The 13,158-nt window shown below is 48.5% G+C and overlaps 1 protein-coding gene across 1 annotated transcript in view; it reads left to right on the top strand.

The window, feature by feature from the left end:
• Positions 1 to 13,158, top strand: part of LOC138759445 (hepatic leukemia factor-like) — a 47,280-nt gene that overhangs the window by 840 nt on the left and 33,282 nt on the right. The gene's annotated exons all lie outside the window — the stretch shown is intronic.

Genomic DNA, 13,158 nt, shown 5'->3' with positions numbered 1-13,158 from the left:
TGGGGACAGCGGGGGGGGGTGGGGTTGGGGACAGCGGGGGGGGTGGGGTTGGGGACAGCGGGGGGGTGGGGTTGGGGACAGCGGGAGGGGTGGGGTTGGGGACAGCGGGGGGGGTGGGGTTGGGGACAGCGGGGGGGGTGGGGTTGGGGACAGCGGGGGGGGGTGGGGTTGGGGACAGCGGGGGGGGTGGGGTTGGGGACAGCGGGGGGGGGTGGGGTTGGGGACAGCGGGGGGGGGTGGGGTTGGGGACAGCGGGGGGGGTGGGGTTGGGGACAGCGAGGGGAGGGAAGGTCAGCGGGGGTGGAGGAGGAAAGTGGGGGAGAGGAGAGAGGTGGGGGGAATGGTGGGTTGAGGCGGTTGGAGGGGATGGGGAGAGAGGAGGGAGGGGAAGGAGAGGATGGATGAGAGGGTTAAGAATAGAGAGGGAGGTGAGGGAGGGGAATGGGGAAAGGGTAGGGTGGTGGGGTAGGTGGTGGTTGAGGGCAGAAGAGGGAGGAGACTGTGGGGAGGGAGGAGGAGTTGCTGTGGGGTTGTTTACAGAGTGACTCTGGTATGTGCAGTGTGTTAGTGGATAAAGGGGCTAGGAGCCAGTTCCTGGGGCATTGGGGTGGGAACCAGTACCTGTGATGAAGGAAGGGGGGGTGGGGTGCCGCGGGTCAAACTCGGCTGAGGAAGAGTGTGCGAGAACACCATCAGCCAGTGGTGTTAAGATCCGTGACCCTAATATTGTGTCTTAACACAGGAATCTTACTCTTGAGGTTGGACACCAACAGAGGACCACCACTGTGAAACTCAGAAGGGATTGTTACCGGTTATGTGATTCTAATTTGGACAATTATCCTAGTGCAGTAATCTGTTGTGTGTTTTTGAAATGTAGGGGTGCGGCAGGCAAGCACCAAAATGCTATTTATTCACTGTCAGCTTAATTAGGTCTGACACTGTCTAATACTGACTGTCTGAATCTTGTCCTGTGATACAAGAGCTTTGGGGGGGGGGGGCTGACCCTGGGGTTAGAGAGAGGGGGGGGCTGACCCTGGGGTTAGAGAGAGGGGGGGCTGACCCTGGGGTTAGAGAGAGAGAGGGGGGCTGACCCTGGGGTTAGAGAGAGAGAGAGGGGGGGCTGACCCTGGGGTTAGAGAGAGAGAGGGGGGGCTGACCCTGGGGTTAGAGAGAGAGGGGGGGGCTGACCCTGGGGTTAGAGAGAGAGGGGGGGCTGACCCTGGGGTTAGAGAGAGAGGGGGGGCTGACCCTGGGGTTAGAGAGAGAGGGGGGGCTGACCCTGGGGATAGAGAGAGAGAGGGGGGGCTGACCCTGGGGTTAGAGAGAGAGAGGGGGGGCTGACCCTGGGGTTAGAGAGAGAGAGGGGGGGCTGACCCTGGGGTTAGAGAGAGAGAGGGGGGGCTGACCCTGGGGTTAGAGAGAGAGAGGGGGGGCTGACCCTGGGGTTAGAGAGAGGGGGAGAGAGGGGGGGCTGACCCTGCGGTTAGAGAGAGGGGTGAAGGGCTGACCCCGGGGTTAGAGAGGGGAGGAAGGCGACACTGAGGTTAGAGGGGATGGGGGACTGATGCCAGGATTGGGGGGAGCACGAAGCTACATTTAGAGGTGAGTGCCAAAGCCAGGGTTAGTGAGGGGGGGGGGGGTGAATCCATGGGGGGGGGGGGTTTGTCTGACCACAGGGGAGAGGGGCTGACCCTGGGCCAGTGTTCCATCAACTGTATCCTTAAATGTAAAACTTATGCTGTAACATAATATAAACTGAATGTACTATCCGATGCTAATATGGGAAAGGCGTCTCCACACAGTAAAGTACAGCCCTTTATATTCCTGATGCATAGTTGTCCGTTGTGACACACTCCAATATTGTGTCCCTGGCATGGATGGTCATACTAGAATAATTTGCTCCTGACACAAAATGGTCATGCTATGTTTCGGATGTGATGGTCGCGTTGCTGTGTGATCCTGATATGGTCTTGTCACTCTGTGATCTTGTTTGATCCTATTAAGGATTTGTCACCTTTATAGTGTGATTCTTGTACATCACAGTCACCTGATAGATATTGTGTTGTGTGATCCTGACATGGGGCTCTCACATGAGTATGTCCTGTGCCCCAGATAATACGGTTGTTGTGTTGTTTGATCCGATAGCTGCCTGTCTCACTGGTAAAACACAGGATTCTGTCGAAAAATGGTTAAGTGAAAAATGCTGGAGAAACTCAGCAGGTCAAATGGTGCTTTTATGTAGCAAAGGTAAAGATATATCATGAACGTTACGGGCTGGAGCCCTTCATCAAGGTGTGGGGGGAACGAGAGATGTGGTAGGAATGAGAGATGTGGTAAGGTTGGGAGATGACAGGTGGAGAGGGCAGGGAGACACTGCAGGACTGGGGGAGTAGTCCAGGTTAGGTGGAGAGAGAAAGGAAGTAGGAACTGGAATAACTAGTTAAGGGGAGGGGGGGGGGAAGCCAAGCTGAGTAGTGGAATGCAGTGAACTCGATGTTCATGCCCTGGGGTTGGGGAGTGCCCAGACAAAACATGAGGTGTTGTTCCTCTAATCTGCGGGTGATCAGGGTGGGGTAGTGTGAAAGGCCATGGACAATGTGAACTTGAGAGTGAAATGGTTTGAAATGGTTGGCTACAGGGAGGTCACTTTTGTTGTGGATGGAGAGGAGGTGCTGGGCAAAGTGATCTCAATCTGCAACCGTTCTCTCTGATGTAGAGAAGGCCACAGAGGTTGCACTGGACACAGTAAATAAGTTCTTTGGAGGCACAGGTAAAGTGTTGCTTCACTTGAAAGCTCTGGGACCTTGAACCATGGTGAGGGAGAAGATGTGGGTGCAGGTATTAAACCTCCTACGACCACAGTAGAAGATGCAATGGGTGGGGAGGGAAGAGTGTACAAGGGGGTCACAGAGGGAGCGGTCCCTACAGAAGGATGAGAGGGGAGGAGAAGGAAAAATGTGTCTGGTGGTGGGGTCTTGTAGTGAGTGCCAGAAATTCGGTGGATAATGTGTTGGATGCGGAGACTGGTGGGGTGGTAGATGAGGACAAGTGGGATTCTGTGTTTATTGTTTGGTAGGGCAGATGAGCGAGAATGGAGGAGATGCGAGTCAGGGCTGAGTTGATAATGGTGGAGGGGAAGCCACGTTTGCAGAAGGCGGCAGATATTTCAGAAACTCTGGACTGGAAGACCTCATCTTGGAAGCAGATGTGGCAGAGATGGAGAAATTGAGTTAAAGGAATGGAGTCCTTGCAGGGGATAGTGTGTGAGGACAAGTAGTCCAGGACAAGTAGACGGAGAGATCCAGAAAGTGGAAAGTGTGATCAGACCAAGTGAGTTTGAGGTCTGGGTGGAAATTGGCTGCCAAATTCACATGAGGCCGATGTAGTCGTCGATGTACCAGAGGAAGAGATGTGGTGGAGGGGGGGGGGGGGGGTGTCTTTGTCTGTGTAGGCTTGTAGCATGTTTGTTCCACAGAGCCCACAAACAGGCAGGCATAGTTGGAACCCATGTGGGTACCCATGGCTACTCCTTTAACCTGGAGGTAGTGGGATGAGTTAAAGGAAAAATTGTTAAGGGTGAGGACAAGGGTGTCTCATTTATTGAGTGATTCTGTAACAGGACAGTTGCCCCAACAATGTTTGTTACTAACACTGGGCTGTGGTTCTTCTCATTCAGGATTGTCATCACAGGGCTTCCACACTGCGACATTGTGTGATCCTGTTACCGGGGATCGGGCTTCTGTACAATTCTCTTGGGAAAGATGCTTCATAATCTTGTTTGACCCTAATACAGAAGTATCACCTCTTAATGTGTGATTCTAACGTGCAGACACCCTCTATGACTATGTGGTATTTACACTGCCCTGTACTCCTGATATGGGACTGATATTGGGGACATGCGCTGTGGTATTAAATTATATATTTTTTTAAATTTAGACATACAGCGCAGTAACAGACCCTCTTGGCCTACAAGCCTGTGCCACCCAATTGACCTACAACCTCCTGTAGGTTTTGGAGGGTGGGAGGAAATCAGAGTAGCTGGCGGAAACCCACACAGACACGGGGAGAACTTACAAACTCTTTACAGACAGCGCTGGATTCGAACCCCAGTCGCTGGCGGTGTAATTTAGTGCTATGCTAACCATGCCCTCTCCTGACATGGGATAGTCTCCCAGGAAGGTTGTTTGGTCCCACCATTGTTTTGTTGTCCTCGAACATTGTGCGATTCTAACTCCAGACCTGGCACTGGGAGAGATGCAGGGGCGAATCACCAGGGTGTTGCTTCAATTAGGGGACTTTTGTTAATGGGCTGGAGTTTTTCTCCCCCTGGAGTACCGGAGACTGGGCAGTGACAGAAGAAGATTTCAGGCATTCCCTGGGTTCTGTTCTTACAAACATTGGTAAGTTGATTTTGTCCATGTTGAAAATGGATTCAGAAGCCGTACCTCCTCAGTATTTCATTGAATGGCATCGTTCTGAAGGTGGAGCTAGGAAGGAAACCAGATCCATGGTTCAAAGGAACAAGCACATGTACATAGACTGGGCTTATGAATTTTAGAAAATAGTGGAGCTTGCTCATAAATTGGGTGATCTTAAGTCTTTAGCGTATACCAGATAGAGGGGCGTCGGTAGGGAAGGTAGCCAAAAACTTTTTTTCATGCTCGAGGTACCAAAACCAGAGGATGAGTCTGGGCACTCTCCAACCGGATGTCATTAACCAATGTCTACAGTTTCTATGAGACCACTCTGCATTCTCTTGCTCTTCCCTCTCCCTCTATCTTCTTTCCTCCTGCTTTCCACCCAGAGTCCGTGTCAGAACAAATTTAATCAGGGTGCATTAAGGTAACTGTAGGGTGGGGGCACAAACTGCCATTCAAGATCTCATTGAGTGGTGAAGCACAATAACTCATTTGGAAGGGGGGGGGGGTATGGCCTGCGAATGCCCCCCATGATGCCGACCCTGTCCCCGCCCATTTCCTCTTCATTCACAGAGGCAACCCCTCTCCCTCTTTTCTGCTGTGCTCTCCCTCCCTTATCCACATGCCTGTGGGACTGCTCTTCTCCCTCCCACCCTTCATCAAATTATTCAGGCTCTTGCCTACATTTTACTCACACCTTGATGAAGGGCTCAGGCTCTTTATCAGACACTGATAAACATCTTTATCTTTGCTACATAGAGTCCACTGTTTGACCAGCTGAGTTTCTCCAGCATTGTGGTTTTACTTCGATCATGGTGTGTGCAGACTTTCGTTTTTACTCCTCGGTGCAGGTTTAAGGTGAGAGGGAGGATCTGATGGGAAAGATTTTTACCCAGAGAGTAAAAATCCTGCTCGGGGAGTGGTTGATATCTTGAACTCTGCCAGAGGAGGTGGTAAAATTGGATATGATCACTCTGTTTAAAAGGCAGATGAACTTTGATGGACAAGGTATAGAAGGATATAGATCGAATGGAGACAAACAGGATTAGTGTAGGTGGCCCAAAAGCACAGCATGGACATGATGGGCTTAGTGGCCTGTTTGTGCTGTACCACAGCCATTCTCAACAGGGGCCCCTGGTGGGGAGGGGGGGGCACTGCATATTTAAGTAAAAGCCTTGATTTCTTTTTGCCTAGTGTAACATAAATGTTTATTGTTTTTTTTAATGGCGTCGGTAGGAGAGAAGTACGGAAGAAACCAGCTGCTTCACTGGGAACAGGGTCCCTAGACTTTGATCAGAGTCCCAAAAAAAAGCCTGCTGTGCCACTCCATGCCTCAATATGATATTAGGTGGTCCTGACATGCAACAGTCCCATTATATTGTTGTATGATGCTAAGGCTGTGATCATGTGTCCATCTGACATGGGTCAGTCCTGTGATTTTTGTGCAATTCTGATAGTGGGCTTCTGTGTTCTCGTGAACACTCTGATTCAGATGAAGATTTATTACCTTCATTCTGAGGTTCTGATCTGAAGCAGTCACCCTACAAAATGGCTCTGTACCATGGGACAGAACTCTCATGCTATGAATCTGTTTTGTCTCACAGTATGATAGAATTCTAACTCTGGGCAGTCAGCCTGTAGTGTTGGTGAATACTAACGCTGTCTGACGCAGGGCTGTTGCCATTTTACCTCTATTTATCATGTTTGTACCTTGTGCAGTGAGAAGGGTTCATCTGTGAGCAATCTAATGTTCGTACAGCTGTGTAAGGGGCACAATTGACAGGGTATAGATTAACAATGAAACACCTATGTTAGCACCGAGCAAGGGCAGAGAAAGAGCACTGTTGTGGGGTTCGTTCAGGACCCTGATGGCTGTGGGGAAGAAACTGTCTCTAAGCCTATTGGTGGGTGATTTTTATGGTGCGATCCTGATACAGAAGGGTCACGCTCTTGTGTGATCTATGGGGTGGTTACCTGTGATATTGTTAGTACATAAAGGTGACACATTTGCTTTATCATGAAGTTCTAACAGGGCAGTCAAGAGTTTATTGTCCAGTGCATGTCCAGCATTCTTGCTTGCTGCAACCACACCTACTACAGTGGTATAAAGTTAATTTCCACAATATGCCAAGACTGAAAAAGAGAGGATAAATAAAAGAATAGTTAGAGAAGTATCAGCAATTGTAGTTACTACAAGAAAAATGTGCAGACGGATCTTTTGGTGGTTCTGGAGTATTTTATAGTTAGGGTGGTACGGGGAGGTTCACGAGACTGATAGACAATAACAGTTCTTGAACCTGGAGGTGCTGTTCTTCAGACTTCTTTGAGATTCAGAATTCTTTTATAGTCATATAATAAAACAGATGTAATGTTACACAAAACTGCATTGAGTCTGCCATGAGGCAGTCAAGGATTTGCCATCAGCAGAAATTGCCCGGTGCCCTTACAGTCGGAGAAAGAGAAACAAAAGAGAGTCCCCCCAGAGTCGCTGAGTGTCCGTGGATTCTTAACTTTTAAAAAATAATTTAGATGTACAGCATGACCCATGAGCCCGTACCCTTCAAATATCCTAATCAACCTCCAGCCCCTGTACGTTTTGAAGGGTGGGAGGAAATTGGAGCCCCCAGGGAAAACCCACGCAGACATGAGGAGAACGTACAAACTCCTTACAGGCAGTGCGGGATTCGAACCTGGGTCTGTAGCGCTGTATCAGCGTCGTGTTATCTGTGCCGCCACTTTTCGAGTGGTTGCTCTGTGATGTTATGATCTTCCATTGTCGCCTCTGACAAGGTGATGCTGTTCGAGAATAGGCACCCACTAATGCTGAGTATACTATGCCTGAAATGGAACTTCATTGTATGATCCTTGTGCCGGATGATGCGCTCGTCCAGAAGGTCAAAACACACGTGCTGGAAGGGCTTGAGTTACAAGGAGAGGCTGGATAGACTGGGACTCCCTGGAATGTAGGAGGCTGAGGGGGTGTATAACATTGTGAGAGATGTGGATATGTTAGATTGTCATGGTCTCTTTTTCTTTACAGAGTAGGGCAGTCCATGACTAAAGGGCATAGGTTTAAGGCATAGGATGCTAGAGGTGCTCTGTTAGTAAGGTGGAATGTGAGTAGGATAAAAAGGTTGAGAGTCACTGGTTTAAGGTGAGAGGGGAAAGACTGAATGGGGAATTTTTTTCACAGAGGTGGAACGAGAAGTGGTAGAGACAGGGATAATGATCTTTAAAGGACAGGCACTGGAGAGGGAAGGGTTAGAGGGACGTGGGCCAAACACAGGTAAATGGGGTGCATTTGGGTAGAAACCCTGGCTGATGTGATCGGGTTGGGCTGAAGGATCTGTCATTGTGCTGTATAGCTCCATGGGACTGTCTGTACAATCGTGCGCTAATAATATCAGACTGCTGTGATATTATTAGATGTGATACTGGACTTTGTTTTAATATGGGAGGCCATCCCACATTTTTCATGTCGTGTGTGTTCTTGTGTAGAGCTGAAGCCCTCTGTCCTATTGATCCTTCTGATCCAATAGTTTTAAGATGGTTGTGGATAAAAGGATAAGACTGGGCCTTGGGACGGTGCTGAATTCAGTGAAAGCTATTGACAGCAGTACTGGGGAGGAACTGGTTAAGGAGACTGGGGCAGCTGTTTGTGGGTAAATCCACAGCTGACGTATGGGAGACTTTTAAGGCCCAGTTGTTTGGAGTTCAGGACCAGCATGTTCTTAAGGATGAAAGACGAGGGTCACAAGATATAGGGGCAATAGTAGGCCAGTCAGCCCATTGTATCTGCTCCGCCATGCTAATCATGAGCTGATCCATCCTCCCACAGCCCCACCCCCTGGCCTTCTCCCCATAACCCTTGATGCCCTGACTAAATCAAATGCCTGTCCATCTCTTGCCTGAAGTAGCCTCACTTCCACAGCCACCTGTGGCAACAAGTTCCACAGACTTGTGTCTCTGGCTAAAGAATTTTTTCCGCATCTGTCTTTAATTTGTGTCCTTTTATCCTGAAGTTGTGTCCTCTTGTCCAAGACTCCCCTACCATTGGAAGCAACCTTGCCACATCTACTCCAGGCTGTTCAGCATTTGAAACGTCTCTATGAATTTCCTAACCCCTCCTTCTGCACACCAATGAGTACAGTCCAAGAGCCGATAAATGTTTCTCCTGTGTTAACCCTTTAATTCCTGGGATCATTCTAGTAAATATTTTCTGATCAGGATGGTGAGATGCTCAATGCTTGGATGACAAGAATGTTTTGTCAAAATGCAGTGAACAAAAGATCCCTCATGGTAGGCCGATCCAGAAGATCGAGGCCCATAGGATTGAATTGTTGATTGTTATGTGTACGGATAACCTGCAGAGTCCTTTCTCACATGGCAAAACCTAGCAGAGCTTTGAGCGGCAGGGAAGGTGGCCAAAGGATTCAGTGGCAGCATGTGGATCAGTCGGAGATATGGGCAAGAAATGGCAGATGGAGTGAATTCTTGTTACGTGAGGTGTTGCTCTTTGTAAGGGTTTGAAAAAATGGTCGGCAGGTGCCCAAATAAAATGGTGGGGGGGGGGTTCGGGCAGGGGGAGAAGCACGGTCTCCGCGGCGGGAGGTCATGTGGATAAGGGAGGAAGGGAACACCAGCAATCAGGGAAAGGAAGGATGGTTCTGGGAATGAAGAGCGAAGGGAGTATAGAGCTGGAAGAAAGAAGGAAAGGGAAGGGAGGAACAACAGAGTGGGTTAGCAGAACCTGGAGAAGTCGACATTAATGCCATCTAGTTGGAGAGTGTCCAGACGTAAAATTAAGTGTTGTTCCTTTAATTTGCGGGTGGTCTTGGTGTGACAGTATGTGAGGCCATATATAGACATGTCAGCTTGGGGGTGGAATGCAGAATTGAAGTGGTTGGCCACTGGGAGATCCCTGCCGCTGATCCAGACAGAGCAAAGGTGCTCAACAAAGCGATCTCCCAGTCTGCATCTGGTCTTTCCGATGTATAGAAGGCCACAATGGAAGCACTGGATGCAGTAGATAACTCCCACAGATACCCAAGTGAAGCATTGCTTCACTTGAATGGGCTGTTTATGGAATGGTGATGAAGGCAGAGGTGTGGCATTTTCTGCGGTCACGGGATGGTGCCAAATGTGTGATTGGTGGGAAGGGATGAGCGGATGAGGGAGTCACGGAGGGAGAGGTCTCTCTGGAAGGCAGAGAGGGGAGGAGGAAACGTCTCTGGTCAGGTGTTATTTGCAACTTTGACTAGGCCCCATTCGGAGTATAGTGTGCAGTTCTGCTCACCTAATTAGAGGGAGGATGTGGAGGCTCTGGAGAGGGTTCACCAGGATGTGGTCCATTTCTGTTTCTGGATTTGCTAATCAGTCCACCTACATTTTAATCCAGATTATTTATTTTTATGATCGAGGTCCCAGCACAGATTCCCACAGCACTGCTGCTCCCAGACTTCCAGCTGGAATGTCACCCTTCCACCATTACCCTCTTCGATGGCCAAACCAAGCCTCAAACCAATCACCACGGATCCCAAGTATCTCATGAACAACCACCCCATCATGTGGTGTGTTGCTCACATTGGACTGTTATTCCCATCACTGGACTGTTAACAGCTAATGTAAAATTTTAGGGATGTTGATCTCATTATTGTTCATTTGTTGTCATTTGATTGTTCAAGTCTCTGGACCTCGGCACAACAGACTGCAGACTTGTATACAGACAAATGATGCATATGCCCAGAGCTTGTATACTAATATTAAAATAAGTTGTTAAATAAATATTTGAGTCACAGAGGGTTTATTTGTGCAGTTCATCAGTCATTCAACAGTCTCACAGCCCGTGGGAAGAAGCTCTTCCCATTGCTTCTCCACTAAGCCCTGCATCACTTAGACAACAGCAACACAGACATCAGGCTGTTTTTCATCAACGGCAGCCCTTGGCATCCTCATCAGAAGGACCACAGTTAGGATGGATCGATATCAGCATTTCATTCTCACTGACCATCACAGACATGGTTATCCCTCTGCTCTACTCTCTGTGCCCATGACTGTGTGTCCAGACGCAATTCGAATGCCATCTATGAATTTACCGATGATGCCACAGTTGTTGGAAGAATCACAGAAGGCAATGAGGAAGCGAACAGGAGTGAGACAGATCTGAGAAGTGTCGCAACGACCTTGCACTTCATGTTAGGAAAACGAAGGAATTGATTGTGGAAGGGAAAACCAGGAGAAGACGAACCAGTCCTCATTGAGAAGTCAGCAGTGGGGAGGGCAAAGAACTTCAAATTCATGGGTGTCAGCATCTCTGAAGATCTATCCTGAGGCCTTCAAAACCAGAGGCTATAGTCCGTGAGCAGATTTGGTACGTCACCAAAGATTCTGCAAATTTCTACGTGTACCATGGAGAGCATTCTGACTGGTTGCATCACTGCCTAGTCTGGAGATGCCAATCCACAGGACGGGGAAAGATAGAAAGAGGGTGGTAAACTCAGCCTGCACCATCATGGGCATCAGCCTTTAACTCCATTAAGGCCATCTACTATAGGCCACGTCTCATGAAAGCAGCCTCTATTCTCTAGGACTCCCACCACCCAGGCCGTGCCCTCTTCTCAGGAGGGACAGGAGTCTTCTTCCCCTCCGCCATCAGATTTCTGAATGGACACTACCTCACACTTCTGAATATTGCATTTACAGAACTGTAATTTACAGCAATTTTTGTTGCAAAACAAATTTCATGACACGTTCATAATGTTAAACCTGATTCTGAATCTTTCTCAGCCTGGTGGTACTGTCTCTGATTCTCCTTTATCTCTTTCCTGACGAGAGCAGCTGAAAGATGCTGTGTGTGGGGTGATAGATGTTCTCACTGATTTTGCAAGAGGATCCTGGTAAATCCCATCAATGGGAGAGAGACCTTTCAATGATCTTCTCTGGCGCTCTCATGGTCCTGTGGATTGACCTCTGATCTGATGCTCTGCAGCAAACGTACCACACTGTGATGCAGCTGGCCCGGACGCTCTTGATAGAGTTCCTGTAGAAAGTTGACATGATGGTGGCCAGTAGCCTTGACCACCTCAGTCTTCTCAGGAAGTGCAGTCCTAATTTTAGACCAGCCATTCTCAACCATTTTTGGCCTATAGACCCCTTAGAACTCTGCTCAAAGTTTATGGGCCCCTTCCCTGGGAAGCAGTCGTTTAGTTGCTTTCTTCTGTACTCTTCTCTTACCAACTACATTAAAAAAATATGTTATGGTTTAATTCTGTGGGCCCCAGAGGGGCCCCCCATTGAGAATGGATGTTTTAGACAATTATCCAATAATATTTCCATCAAATTTTAGATTATGTTGTCAGATCACTGTGTAATCTGAATATAGAACTGTCGCCGACAGAATTATTTGATTCACACGTAGGGGTCACCCATAAACTATGAATCTGGTATGATGCAGCCCCCTAATGATGCTTAGAATCAAGAATTGTCACTTTGTCATATACTCACTGATAACAATGCACCTGTAGATTGTAGTAAAACATGGAATTCTGCAGTCACCGTGGTTGAAGTGAAAACGCAATGTGGAGGAAATAGCACGTCAAACAGTGAACTTTATATAGTAAAGATACATTACCAACTTTTCAGACCTGAGGCCTTCATCAAAACATGAGCAAAATGTAGACAGGCACCAGAATAAAATGGTAGGGGGGAAGGACATGGTCTCACAGGCAAGAAGTGATGGCTGGATAAGGGAGGGAGGGCACAGCAGCAAACAGGGGGAGGAGGGATGGCTTTGTGATTGGAGAGGGAAGGGGATGGAGAGCCGGAGAAAAGGAGACGAGGGATGGGGAAGGAAGAGAGAATGGGGAGTGGGTTAGCAGAAACCGGAGAAGTCAATGTTAATGTCATCCGGTCAGAATGAAAAGTTGCTTCTCCATTTTATGGGTGGCCTTGGTTTGTCAGAGCTTAAGAAATCTGTATGTTGTACTTGTCCATATGACAATAAACTGTCATCTTGTCTCATAACGGCAGAGAGAGGCCATCGGTCTGTTGTGACCTATGTTCATGACAATAAAGCCTTGAATTCCTACCTTGATGAAGGGCTCTAACCCGAATAATTGGTTGTGTCCATCTTTGTTATATAAAGTACATGGTCTTACCTGCTGAGTTTCTCCAGCATTGTTTTTACTTCAAATGCGCTGTTTGCAGGCTTTTGTGTTTTACTTCCAAGGACATACAGACTCCATACAGATGCCGCAGAGAACACAAGAAATGGCATCAGGATCTGGCCATCAGCTCCGGCACTCAATAAGATCGCAGCTGATCAGTCCATGGACTCAGTTCCACTTACCTGCCTGATCCTCCAAACCCTTCTATCTCCAATCATTCAAAAAAAAAATCCACGTGTGTCTTAAATATATTCAATCAGACAGGCTCTACATTCACATTGGGAAAAGAATTCCACAGATTCACACTGCTCTGGGAGAAGCAGTTCCTCCTCATCATGCCCTTTTCACACTGCCAACCCTCCTCGGAAGTGGGTGAACTTACCGGGCCTGCTGCACCCGGGACCCTTTCCCACTGCACCGTGATTTACCTGGATAATCAGCCACCTGTCATTTTAAGGTGGGGGGGGGGTCCCGCCTTCAGCGGTGACGATGTGAGAGCAGGTTGTGCTTTCACATTGCCCGAGGGCAAGTAGTGAGTTAACTCTGCTGGGTTCTGACGCTTGCCCCCACCAAGT

Source organism: Narcine bancroftii, chromosome 3, assembly GCF_036971445.1.
Source record: "Narcine bancroftii isolate sNarBan1 chromosome 3, sNarBan1.hap1, whole genome shotgun sequence".
NCBI classification, from domain to species: domain Eukaryota; kingdom Metazoa; phylum Chordata; class Chondrichthyes; order Torpediniformes; family Narcinidae; genus Narcine; species Narcine bancroftii.
Note: the sequence above shows the minus strand (reverse complement) of the source record. Positions and strands in the feature narration are given on the sequence as shown.